Genomic DNA, 13,905 nt, shown 5'->3' with positions numbered 1-13,905 from the left:
TTCAAGAGTCTTATTAGCTCGGCCAAATTGGGAATGAACCTTCTTAGGAAATTGATCTTTCCTAAAAAAGCTTGCAGTTCTTTGATGTTTCTTGGATGAGGCACTTGAAGGATAGCTTGAATTCTGTTCAGGTCAATCCTAATGCCATCTTTTGAGATTATATGACCTAGGAGCTTGCCTTCTTCTAGGCCAAACAATGATTTCTTTGGGTTCAATGATATGCCATATTTTCTGCAAATTAGGAACACTTGCCTTAAATGTTCTAAATGTTCTTGGTCTGATTTTGAAAAAGCAGTGAGATCATCAAGATATATGACTAAGAAATCATGGATCTCTTTGGCAAAGGCTATGTCCATTGCTCTTTGAAAAGTGGCCCCCGCGTTTTTGAGTCCAAACGGCATTTTGACATATTTGAAGGTACCCCAAGGTGTTGTAAAGGCAGTTTTGTCTTGATCATCCGGGTGTACTAAAATCTGATTAAATCCTGAGAATCCATCTAGCAATGAGATCCTAGAGGCTCCCACTACCCTTTGTAGGATATGATCCATTTTTGTTAAAGGGTAATGGTCTTTGAGAGAGACTTTGTTCAAATTTCTCAAATCAACACAGAGTCTTATCTCTCCTATTTTCTTCCTAGTAGGCACTAGATTTTAAATCCACTCTGAGAACCTGATAGGTGAAATGATTCCGGCTTCATATATTCGTTTAACTTCCTTTTCAATCAGGGGAAGGAGGACAGGATTCACTCTTCTAAACTTTTGTTTAAAAGGTTTTTGATTCTCTTTCAAGGGTATGATATGTTGGATGACTGAAGTATCATAGGATTTGAGGTCCTCATAACTCCAGGCAAAGACATCTTGGAACTCCTTAAACAAGTCAATGTATTTCAACTTCTGATCAGCAGGTAATGTCTTGGATAGTTTTACCATTTTGGGATTTTCTGTGGTTCCAATGTTGCAGTCCTCAATTTCTACACTGAGTGGTTGCATTTTCGGCTTTCTAGGAATATCATTTGAGTCAAATATGTCCTCTAAAGGAGTTAAGCCCGTGGGCAGAAAATTGTCCTTTAGTTCAATCACTTCAGATTCTGCCTCAGCCAGTTCATTAAGGTCTGTTTGCTTCAGTTCTTGTAAATTCTTGTCATCAAAAGTAGTTGGGTGCAATATCAGATTTGCTGTTTCAGCAGATATGCTTTGCTCAATTTTGTCTATCTGCTGTTGGTCATCCATGTTTCTTTTATCAATGTTTATGCTGGAGAATTCCTCTTTCAAAGTTAGGAAGTTATTTATCTGTGTATCATTTTCAAAGACCTGCCAGTTTTTGACATTATCTGGGATAGCAGGCCTATGTTTAATTTCAGCAGTGAAGTAGTGGTTGGGTTCAAAAGGCAGCTTGCAAGTGCTGGCAAAAGTTGCCAAGCTATGCGCATGTAAATTGTGCTTTCTAGGAATGTTGGTGAGCTAAGATTCTGAAAAGGTGTTAAGAATTTCAATGGTTGCCCCTCTGTAAGCCCTCAACCTTAGATCATTTGTAACAAAGTTTCCCTTCATCTGCTGTATGATCAGATCTGAATCCCCTAGAATTGAAACCTCTGTTGCCCCTAGACCTCTAACTAGTTTGAGTCCTAACAAAAGGGCTTCATACTCGGCCATATTGTTTGTGCATCTGAAATTTAACCTATATGCATGACCTTGAGCATGGTCATTTTGCATGTTGTGAATCCAGACCCCTACCCCTGCTCCTAATTTGTTCACAGAGCCATCAAACTCCAGGTCCCATAAGATTTCTTGGTTATGACATGTCTTAAGAGTTTTAGTAGTTTGTTCAGTGGGAAAATTTGGTTCTTGCAATTCATGTGGTATGCCATTTTTCTTTATTGTATTAGTCATATCAACGGTTTTTTGATCTTGGGCACTAGATTGTTCATCTATGCTTTGTGCTTGTGCTGCATTTAGGAGTTTGACATGAGTTTTGGGACACATCCCAGCATTATATAAAATGAATGAATCCATGTCGGAATGCATAGAATAGATGGGGAAGTTTTGGGGTTTTTCTTGACTGCTCACCACATATTTCATTAGTGTTTCACAGTATAATCTCTTTGGCTGGCCAAAGACTAAAATAGTGGCATGGGACATGTCTAGTTGCAAAGATCCTTGGAGTTTTGCACCCCAAGATCTGGACAAAAGCATACCATACTTAGGTGGAATATCAGCTACCACCACATCCATCAAGATTGTTTTAGCCGGATATTGGACTAAGGATACACAAAGGTCTTTAATTAGGCCTAGACACCTGACCTAACTGGAATCAAATGAGAACAAGTCTTTGTAGGGTTTTGTGATGTCTAGATCATGTCTTTCCATCACAGATTTAGGCATTAGGTTATGGGAAGCTCCTGAATCAAACATTGCATTATGCAGCACTTTGTCATGAATGTTTAAGCTGACATAGAATGGAGGAACTCCTCTATCTACTATTTTACCATTGACTTCAGGACCAAAAATCAATTCTGGTTGATCATCAAGAACATTGGTTGCATCCCTATTCTCTAGTATTTGCAGTGACCTATTGATTTGCTATTTGTAAGTTTCGTGTTTGGCCAATTCAGAAAGAGGAACAGCTATTTTCAGCTTACCTATTTCTGTTTCTAACTTGAATGGTTTTTCTATCTGCATTTTTGCATTATGGACAGCAGACTTTTCTTTTTCAGCTGAATTTTCAGTGCTTCTCTCTTGATTATGAGTGCTGTTTTGAGGTACCTCTGATTTGAAATTATTTTCAGGAGAACAGTTTAGATTTTCTTTTGAAGAATGAGATGTATATGGTTGATTCTTTGAGGACTATGAGTCTGATACATCTTCCATAGTGACTTCCTTTGAGTCTGGCTCTGTTTTGTTAGAGGGTTCTATCAGGACAGCTTTATCCTTTGTTTTCTTTGGCTGTTTGGTATCCTTCAGCTTGGTAGGTTCAGGAACATCTATGGTTTACTTCTTAATTTGTACTGTTTATGAACCTCATAGACTGCTGCATCATAGCCTTCCCTAAAATGAAATGATTCTCCGGATTTGGTTTGAAATTGATTGAAATTGTGAGCCTCTTGGTCATCTTGGGTCAAGAATATTTGTTGCTCACTGTTTAACCCCATTAGGTTGATTTGGGTGTCCTCTATTGGTTCACTAGATGTTGAGGTTTCGGCATAATTCTCTTGAAATGGGGGTCTGATGTTCTGGTCAGGGCCAGCCCTTCCAACGTTTGGATTTTGATTTTTTCTAAAGTTTGGGTTTCTTGGAGCGTTACTTGGTTTACCTTCCCATGATGATTTTCTTTCTATGGTTTCCACTCTATCCCCAAGTCTGTCCATACCTTTGATGATTGCGTCAAGTTTTTGTTCAAATGCTGAAGGTTCTTCTTTGAAAGTTGTCCTCCTTTCAGCTCTTGCTCGATTTCGCTTAGCAATTAGGTTTGCCTCCACACTAACAGCTATATTATGCATGTCTGCTAATCTTGGAGGGGCTCTTTCCCTCAGCTGATATGCCATATCAGGGTCAAATCCATCAGGAAACTTGATCAAAGCTAAATCAGGGAGAGGTCTAAGGTTTTGAGGAATAGCATTATAGACATTGTTGAACCTGGCACAATAGTCTTGGACGGCTTCTTGCGGGCCTCTTTTCAGATTATCATATTCTGTCAAGATGTGTAACGGGTCTTTCTTCTTTTCCCACCTGTTTAGAAAGGATTGGTAGAGGGCATCTGGATTAGCTATAGAATTTGGAGCAAGTGCTCTAAACCAAGTCCTTACATCTCCCGTTAGACTTTGGACAAAAATCTTCATTCTCACATCATCATCATCTATTTCATAATTCTCAAAATAATCTTGCATTTTCTTAGTGTGTTGCTAGGCTGTATAGGAGCCAGTACCATCAAAATGTGTGATTTTGCTCTGATAATCCTGAGGCATAGCCCCTGGATTTCCAGGTAACTGAAAAGGAGCATAACGATTTGCCATATTTACAGGGATAAATGGGACAACTGGAACAATAGGGACAACAGTGGAAATATGTGCAAATCATGGAGGTGTGGAGAAGGTGCTTTGAGAGGTGGATGAAGAACTAGGAGAAGCAGCAATAATGTGAGGACGGATTGAGGGTTTAGCAGGAGTTGGGATATAGCTCTGCTGAACTGTTTCAAGGTTTAAACCAGTAGAACTTTCTTGAACTTCTTGTCTTCTAAGGGTCTTAGGGATCAAGTTGGGATTTTCAAAAACAGCTGGCGGATCTGGGTCAGGATTTGACCTGGTGTACCGAGTTTTCTTCTTTGGAGCCAGCTTCTAAATTTGTTTTTGGTATTTTCTGGGAATGTTTTAAGATCACAGTTTTTTCACAATATTCTACAAGAGTTTCTTTGAAATATAGGAGGCTTTGGGCTTTCCTTTGAATATGTTGAAATAGGGAAACTGATCAAATTTTTGGAACCGCTGTTTAAAGCCTAAAACTATACTGGAGATTGACTGAAGTAGCTTTTATTTACTCCTGTAAATGCAGAGCAAAGACAGTTTCAAAGGCTACCTGGCTAATTTCAGGCTCCATCTGTAGTTTTAAGAAAATAGACAGCAGTTTACAAATGGTCATTCAAAGTCCCTAGTGGAGTAGCCAATGATGTTATCACTCAGGTTGTTCCCTGCCTCCTGAAGGGAATACGACCGAGGTAACCATTAACCAATCTTTTAGTTGCAGGTCCTAGCCTACCTGCAACCAGAGAGGGCTCTCTCTTTGTAATTTAACTTTGTTTTGGTGTATTTTAGGCTAGTTATGATGTATAGGGTTTTGTTTTAAGTTTGTTGGATGGTGACTTCAGGCAGAGCTGGGATGCAAAGTTCAAAACAGACTATACCATTGCGCAATGGAGTCAATGATGGTGTACAGTTGAAAGTGTTTCTTGGGTGAATGGTAATGCTACAGAGCAGGATAGGCAGTCTAGGAACAATTTTCAAATCTGGAAATCGATGGAATGAAGTCAGGGAATGAAAGGCAATCAAGAATCTTTCCTTATGCTGGCAGAGGGGAAGTGCATGAATTTAATCTAGGAGCAGTTAAGAATTGCTAAATAGTCTTCAAAATGAAGGATTTAGTGCAAACATGAGCAATTAAGAATTCATATTTATGACTAATCCTGAAGAAAACACAGTTAATAGCAGAGATTGAACACAGGGTGCATTAAACAAATCCTGGGCTATTATTTCTTCTCTGTTACCAAGATTATGGAACATATATGAAATTTGTAAACACAGAAAACATAAAACACAGTTTAGAATAACTTATTGTTCCATTGAATGACACAGGAATTCTGTAGCAGGTCCCAGAACATCATTTGCACATTCAGACGGTGCAGAAACCATGAACTTCAACAACCATTTGTATTAGAGAGTCTCAAAAAATTACAGCGCAGTCTAGAAAGAAAATCACCAACCCCAAATACATATTATGGGGAGGTATTTATGCAAAAAACGAGATACAAAATATCATGAAGATAAGTCTTTGAACTCATAACTTCCTTCACCAACTCTTAAGAAGTAGTAAATGAGGGAATAAATGCTGTAGTAAATATGAATGTGCTAGCTGTCCAATTTGTCAGAGGTATTTTGACTTTCTGGGCTAAGTGAGTCAGCTGGTCACTGCGCATTGATTCCTGCGTTCGATGCCTTGTTGCTGCTATGTTACTGTGCCGCTGTCTTGGCCTTTATCATCAGTGCTCGGTTTCTTTAGCATTTAACGAGCTGTAATCACCATTCCATTTCTGCTTTAGGCTGCTTTTTATCTTTTGATAGGTGGACCGTGTCTCTGTATTCGCTGACCAGTAGCTGATCAAAAGAATCAACAACAAAATTTACCTGAACAATGTCTCCATCATGCCTTTCCACTAATCCTCTGTAGGCAGCTGATGTCTTTGTATCTTTATCAGTGTTTCATCAGCTTCAGTGTATCTATAAAAGTTGGGCTGGACTTCAAATAGGTGGTTTATCTCATGTTCAATATAGAACAGATTTTCTAGTTTGTCATAGAGACTCTGTCCTGATGGAGGCCATGTTTCTTCTGATGTGCTCGAAGACGCTGTGATTTGATTGGAGGCATAGTTGTTTACCCTGTTGGCATAATGCTCATGTGACAACAGTCTTCCAGCGCTGGTTACTAAACTGGGTAGCCCTCTGCTCTGTAATGCTGCAAACTTTATTCTGAACTCATTTACCTCTGCTTGCATTTCTTGGCATTTTCTTTCCAGAGTCTGCACAAAATTCCTTAGGGTTAGCACCCTTTTCACTAGTAAGATGGTATCAGTCCTGTTCCTGATACCTATTGCTGCCAACTGTTCTTTGGTATGAGTGTTTAGGAATTGAATCATTCTGTTGGATTGCTCAAGCATATTTCCTAAAGATGCTCTAGCCTTTTGATTTTCAAACTCAGCTAAGCCTATCAAGTCCATTTGCTCATGTACAGTCTCAATCGATTGCCATTGGTCAGTAATGGAATGGCCAATCTTGGCCCACAAAAGTTTCTTGACCTCAGCTAGAGTCCTATCAAGAGTAAGCTCCTTTTCTAGCTCCTTTATCCTTTTATCTAAGGTTTTTACTTCCCTTGTCTTTTCAGCTACATCCATCTTTGACTTGTCATATCTTTCCTCAATTTTAGCCAACTTTTCTTTGGCCTCTTTCAATTCTGCCATCTGTACTTCCAGGGCCTTTATTTCTTTCATCATATCTTCCATACTTAGGCTGGCCTCTTGCTCTGCTGCTATTGTAGTTGTTGCTGAAACTGGTGCTGAACTTGAGGTACCTGCTTCTGATGTTGGACCAGTGGGAGGGACTGTTGTGGTGGCCGTAGGAGGAGCAGCTGTAAGAATGTGAGTTGTTTGAATTGGCTGAGAGGCCAACTCTCCCTGTCTTCCTTGTAGTGATGCCTCCAAGGCACTCTCTGTTTCTATCAATATTTTTTGCAAGCTCATAAGCAAAGTTACCACATCTTGCTCTTCTTTTTGTTGTGCTACCTCTGTGGTTTGAGGATGTAGTGTAGCTGGCAGCCTGAGTTGTCTTTTGAGGGCTACTATGTCTTCCTCTTTCTTTTTGATCAAGGCCTGAATGCCCTTCGGATCTTGGGGATCATGTCCCAACTCTATAATGATCTCCTCCAAGGATTTGATTCTATTATCCTTAGCCATTGAGGAGGCCTTCTCTAATTCTGGTTGGGCAGAAGTATTGTGCAAAGAGTTTTGCAATCTATGGGCCAACAATGTTTTGTCTACCAAGGTAGAATATACCATTCCACCGGTATGCTTGTGCAATTCAGTCTTGTCCATCGGATGGATGTCTTTGGAGAGAACTTCCAGATGGGTTCTGATATAGTCAGTAGCTGATTGTGGTTGCTGCGTTGTGGGTCTGAAATTACTGAGAGTCATTTTCCCTTCTTGGATGTCATAGGCTACCATTAGCCTTTGCTGATTAGTGGGAGCCATCCTTAGCAACTGGTTGTAGAGCTGGTACCTCACTGGCTCATTTCTAGCCTTGATATCAGTGAATGCCTTCTTAATATCAGAGCCCTATCTACTCTGTTGCCTAGTGGATGTAACCTCCACACCTTGTTGTCTTTCTTGCTCTGGCTGGAAGGAGCTGGCTGATGTCTCCATACTTGGGGGAACTTGCTGTTCAGTGGACTCCTCTGGCAATTCTTCCTCTGAATAAGGATTTAACCTTTGTCTCTTTTCTCCTTGCTGATTTGTAGATGTCCCTGTGGGAGTCTCTTCCTGTCTATCTCTTTTCTTAGCCCTTTCCTCATTAAGAGGAGTCTGTACCACCGGAATTTCAATCACCTTTGCTTGAGTTGAAGGGTCTTGCCCTTGACTTTGTTCATCTGTAGAAACCGGCCGGTCTGCCATTGTCTCTTGCTGCTCGGAATGGTGCACTTGCTGTTCTGAATGCTGCACCTCTTTTCCTTTAGATGTTCCTGCTAGTGGAGCACTTTCTTGGGCAGGCTGTTGGGAAGCCGTAGCAGATGAGGTGCCTTCTCCAAGGTGCCGAGGAGATGTGAAAAACACCTGTCCAAAAGATTCCAAGTCAACTGATTTTTCAAGATTCTTGATTGCTTTTTCTGTTATCTCTTCTTCACTAGGCTCTTCCACTAGTGTGCCCTCTACCCATTCTTGTTCATTGGCATATTGTTCAATTTCAGGGATTCTGTGGTGAGGATACCCCGTGAGCTTGTTTTTAACTCTTCTAAAGCTTATGAAGTGTTCAAGGTCATATGGTGACCAATGGAAACTTAGTTTGAGCTTAAGTTTCTCTCTCAGAATCTCATCAACATCCTTCCATGCTTCTTCCCTTTTATTAAAGATAAAGGGGCCCAATTGATGTCTTATTTTAAGCTGTGCCTTTTTCCTAACACCATAGAAGTGCTTTAAGTTTGCACTGCTGAACTGCCTGTAGTACTCCAAGGCAAAGAGTCTCATGGGGACATATTTTGGTAGTATGCATGGGGATAATTCACAGCCATAAATCCTTATCACATTGTGGTTTTGGTAATAGTACCAGTCACCAATGCTGTATCCCTTTGAGAGATGTAAAATTATCTGCATTTCAGCAGTGAGCCTAGGAGGAGGATCTGCTGATAATAGGCAAGTGGTTGGGTAGATAAAAAGGTAAATGAACTCACAATATGTGTAGGGGGAGAGATTAACATGATGGAACACTGAGGACCAAAATATGACAGACCTTCGCTCCCCCCTAGCATCCAATTTCTTAAGGAAGACCGAGAAACTTTCAGACTTATAGTATAGCAGCAAATGATAGATATATGAGGCGTATTTGAATACCCTTTCCCTCTCTAAGTTCATGAACTGCTCATGAATCTTGTTGGCTATGAAGGTGGCATAGTCATACTTGACAGCAGGGGGCTGTCCTGGAGTAAAGATAGACATCAAAGCAAAGACAGTCTCATCCACAATTTCACTTGTTCTGAATCCCAGGATGTAGGAAATCATGTCTATGAGAATTTTCCCCTCCTCAGTAAACCAAGCATGGTGATAGGGGATTGTGAATCTGGAGTAACAGTCTGGTGGCATAAATAGCTTGGCAACTCTGTCAATTTCTGCAGAGGGCAACTTTGAGGCTTGATCCAGCAGATTTTTCATGGAAAGGGGGACCAAAGGCTGAGTTGGCTTGAATTGTAGCATCTCATTTATAGACTGAGGAGTAATGTAAAAGAGGACATTTCCAGCAGGGTCCATCACTGCCCTTTGAGAAGGCTCATAGTTAGCACAACATTGATGGATGAGGTCAGGGAAGACATTCACTGAGGGCAGGTAGTACATTGGCATGTTGGATTCCCATATTCCCAATAGGTCAGCTTTGTTTCTGAATTTATTCCTTATTTCACAGAAAGCCTGAAGGTGAGGCTTGTCTCCTTCCATATCAGCAATTTGATAATCTCTGTCTACCAGAGGTATCCACTCTAACTCTCTATGAGGTGCATTTAATGGTGTAATATTTAGGGCTACTGGAGCCTCCATGATTGACTGTGATTATAGTGGGATTTGAGTCTTATGTTTTAATCGGGAACAGAGTCCAGACAGTGGATTTTTGGGCAGGGAATTTACAGTTTGAATTTATATGGAAATGGCCTCTCAGGGCAGGATTCAAAGAAGGAAAGAGCAAGTCTTCAGAGCTTAGCTAAGTAGCTGAGAAAAATGGTGAACAGATGGCTTCGGCTGTATGTGCTCTCTTGCTGGTTTTATAGGAAAAAATGAGCTCAATTTCGAGTTTCAGGGGCAATTTTGTAGAGGGCTATAGAGTAGACAGGTTGTCTTTGAAAGCAATGGTGAGCAGTGAGTTGAAAGGGGAGGTTTAGAGATTAAAGCTCATTTCAATCACATTCAGTTCTTTCGGAGGTCGTTTTAACACAGAAACTTGACAAAACAGGGTTTACGGGCAACAGTCGAATAAATACCTGTTTATTTGTGATTTTTGCGGTGAAATGGAGTTGCAGATAGAGCCGAGGAGGTCAAGTTGGCAGGTTGAACACGCCTGGGCGGTAGACTGGGACGTAAATGGCGGACTGAACATAAAACTCATGCATAAACTTTTACCATTGGTCGCGTAAAAACAAATAAAAACATCACTTTCGTCGGTTTTTAACGAAAATTTGTGTTTTTGCGGACTTTTTGGCGCTTTTTTGTGCTGACGTCACATGGTCTTGTAGCAGGGTACGGCGGGTAACATGGTGCCTAACGTGGATGGGTGACGGGTTAGCCACGGCGGAAAATACAGTAGCGGGTGTGCAGACGCAAAAGCCGACGCAGAGCTGACGTGGGCGGCGGGGAGGACAGGCGGTAAGTAGTTTGCTATCGGACCACCTTTGGTACGAGGGCGGTTTGTGTCAGCACGAGCCCGATGCAATCAAAACGGGCCACGCATCGCCACGTACGACAGCAAAACCACTTTCTATCAGGAGCTAACCCTCGTACAGCGGGGTCGCTCCGATATCGGCGTGGGCCGTCTGATCTGCCGGGCGCGATCCAACGGCTGACGGGATGGATAGACGCTGGTGTGATACGGCGTGTGGACCCACCAATATTTTAATATTACAATATGTCGTGGGGGGTTAAAAAACTTTGGATTAACGGTTTCATATGGTTATGCGGGTTGGCATGGTTATTAATTCAACCAAAGATTAAATTAATCCCGAGTAAAGGTATATGCGCGGGGTTCTCATGTATGGTTTATGTGTGGTAAAGTGGGAGGGTTAAAGCGGTTATGTATTTAACCTGAGGTTAAATAAATCCCGAGGGTTTATACGCGGAAGGGTTAATATGAAGTTCCGGGTGGACTTAATATTTCCCAATACTATATTATATGGCTATAGTGCCAAGGGGTAGGGATATTTAGTATTTTTTGGGGTTTTTTATAAAGTTTTTTGTAGAATAGGGGTAGGAAAATGACTTAGGGAGCTAAATAATAAAGTTAGATGTTAATGTGACTTTATGGAATGAAACTATAAGAATAGATGCTAAGTTTATAAAGTGAAAACTTAGGCACAAGAAAAATGGAAGTACTATGGAATGATGATTTTTACACAAGAAATGTGGCTTCTTTCCACTAAGTAAACTCAGATTTTAACTTAGTATTTCCTATAGAATGAAGTGAGACTGGACCTTTGGGCAGATCCCAATGTCCTTGAGGGGATGTTAGCAAATGATTTTTGGGGAATGAAGGGGAAATTAGTCATGCTTCCACTGTTCTGCAACCAAACAACTGCCATGGTCCTTGTGTCATTGATGAGATGGGTCCTTTCTTGATAAGGCAAAAGATCACAACCTTGTTTCTGCAACCTCAAACTACCTACCCAGCCTAATACACCTAACATATTTTCTTCCTTTTGATTGGGTGCATTTGAACTTGCAAACCCTGAAGTTCCTCTTTTCTTTTGACTGCCCTCCTATCTAAATCTACCCTTATCTCTTCCAAGGGCCCAGATTAAGCAGTTGGGCTCCTTATTTTCTCTATCTATCTACTCATCTGCCAAGCTTGAACTGTTTGGACAGATATTCTTTCTCTATTCTACAACAGCAAATTTAAACATGGCATGGTCCAGATTGAACTGTTGGGCCATCCATCAAGTGTGATAAGCAACAATATTTGCACATTGTGAACTTGCAAACAAGATAGCAGTGGCATTTTGACTGGCCACTTTCCTGGTCTTTCTTTGGGGTTCATTTCTATCATTTTTCTGACCAAATTATTCTTTTTGCCCTTTGATTTTTCTTTTAGGGCATACCCTCTTTACATTTTTTAATTCTCTCTATCTGTTTACCAAATATGGAACCTTCGCAGCATGCAAGGATGAATATATTTGGCACTTCCATAGTCAATCATGAAAAATGAAACCTATTGATATAGGAACCTAACAGCTTCTATAAGGTTTTCATGGGAAAAAGGATGGGTTGGTGTAGTAGTAGGGGCCTGCAACATCTTTTCAATGGACTCAGCATTGATTAAACAAAGGATTTCTCCTATGGGTGAAATGATTGCTCTTTGGCTAGGATCATAGGATTCATGGCATTTCCTAACAAATTCAGGTGCTCTGTGTATCTGAGGGAAAATGTAGTGGGGAAGGAGGGAGTCCCAAAGTCCTATTTCATCTATCTGATCAATTAATTGATCTTCCATCCAACAGTAAATTTCATATAGATCAAATTGAGAAGAAGTCTCAATGATTTTACAATCCCTGTCGACCAGGGGGGTATGATGGAAGTCAACCTGTGGATGTACAAGAGGATTTGGGATTTCTGCAACTTCTTTTCCCTTAGGAGGCATTTTATCAAATGAATTTGTAGTCTAAAATAGAGTGATCACAGTAAAAACAGTATGACTAAAAAAGAGACAAGTGGACCTGGATGTCGACTTTCTTCTGAACAAGACAAAATAGCTGCTTAAGTGTCGGACCGTCTTTGAGTTGTAAGGAGGCAATCTTGAATGATCAATTTAGTTACAGAAATGCACTGTGTAACTGTTTTCATGGAGGAACAGGGATTTTAATGGAAAATTTGGAGCGGAGCTGTTGAATGAACGATTAAATCTGCATTAATTATCCAATGAGATTAATTAACAGGTATTTGGGACATAAATTCACGGGAGTTATGAATTGAATGAATAACGAATAGGTGGCAGTTGATTGGATGGAAGAAGTGACATGGAGCAGATGTGGATGGTGACATGGAGCGGCAGTAAACGGTCACACGTAAACCGCGTTCGGGGGCAACTTGAGGTAGTAAGTCATTTCGGGATTTTAAGTCCTGAAAGACTAAAATGAGGATAAGGTGGTTTAAGGTGGCGGTTTCGGAAACCGCCCACTTCGGACCCCGCCCCCCGCCGATAAAGTTCGGACGGAAAATGAGGGCCGAGGAGGGATGTGGGCCATAGGATCTCAGGGGAGCATGCGGGATGAAAGGTAAGGTGGAAGGGATTTAACATGTGAGGCGGAAGTGATGGTGGGGTCACGATTTTATGGTGGATGTGACAATTTTGTGTAATGGGGGAATAAATTAATGAAGTTAGGGTGTTTAACAAATAACATTAGTGCTTAAAATTCATAATTAATATAAAATGCAACATCGTATGTGTGCATTATCCAATGTTACAACCATAGAAAATTTTAGGGGCGAATGTTCGCCCTTTGGCGAAATTAAAGGGTTTTAAATTTTTAGTGGGCGAATATTTTGTATCATAGTACATTTTTACAAACCACCTCAAATAGCCCACCTTATTTTTAAGGAGAGGGTAAAAAAGGTAAATTTATCCCTTGAAATTAGGAGTTACAACCTTCCATTCGCCCATTTTCAAGAATAGGTTTTATTTAAGTGAATCCTATGGGCCAAAGGCCCAAATACCATATTTATAAAAGAGATATGGTAAATTAATAAAAATATAAATAAATGAGAGGTATGGTAAATAAATAAAACATTTCTTATATTTACTTCATAAGTCACCTTATATACATGCAAGGGTGTAAACAAATAAAAATATAAGTAAAGTGGAGGTATGGTAAATAAATAAAACGTCTTTTTATACTTACTCAAAAGGTATGGTAAATAAATAAAACGTCTTTTTATACTTACTCAAAAGGTATGGTAAATAAATAAAATTATAAATAAACTAGACGCATGGTAAATAAATAAAACCTCTTTTTATATTTAGTCCATAACCCTCGTTCTATTTATGAAGGCTCAAGAAAGAGGTTTTATTTAAGTGAATCCTATGGGCCAAATACCATATTTGTAAAAGAGGTATGGTAAATTAATAAAAATATAAATAAACAAGAGGTATGGTAAACAAATAAAACATTTTTTTATATTTACTCGATA

This window comes from Pinus tabuliformis, chromosome 3_1, assembly GCF_031772625.1.
Source record: "Pinus tabuliformis cultivar Carrire ecotype Pingquan chromosome 3_1, CPIR1, whole genome shotgun sequence".
NCBI lineage: Eukaryota > Viridiplantae > Streptophyta > Pinopsida > Pinales > Pinaceae > Pinus > Pinus tabuliformis.
Note: the sequence above shows the minus strand (reverse complement) of the source record.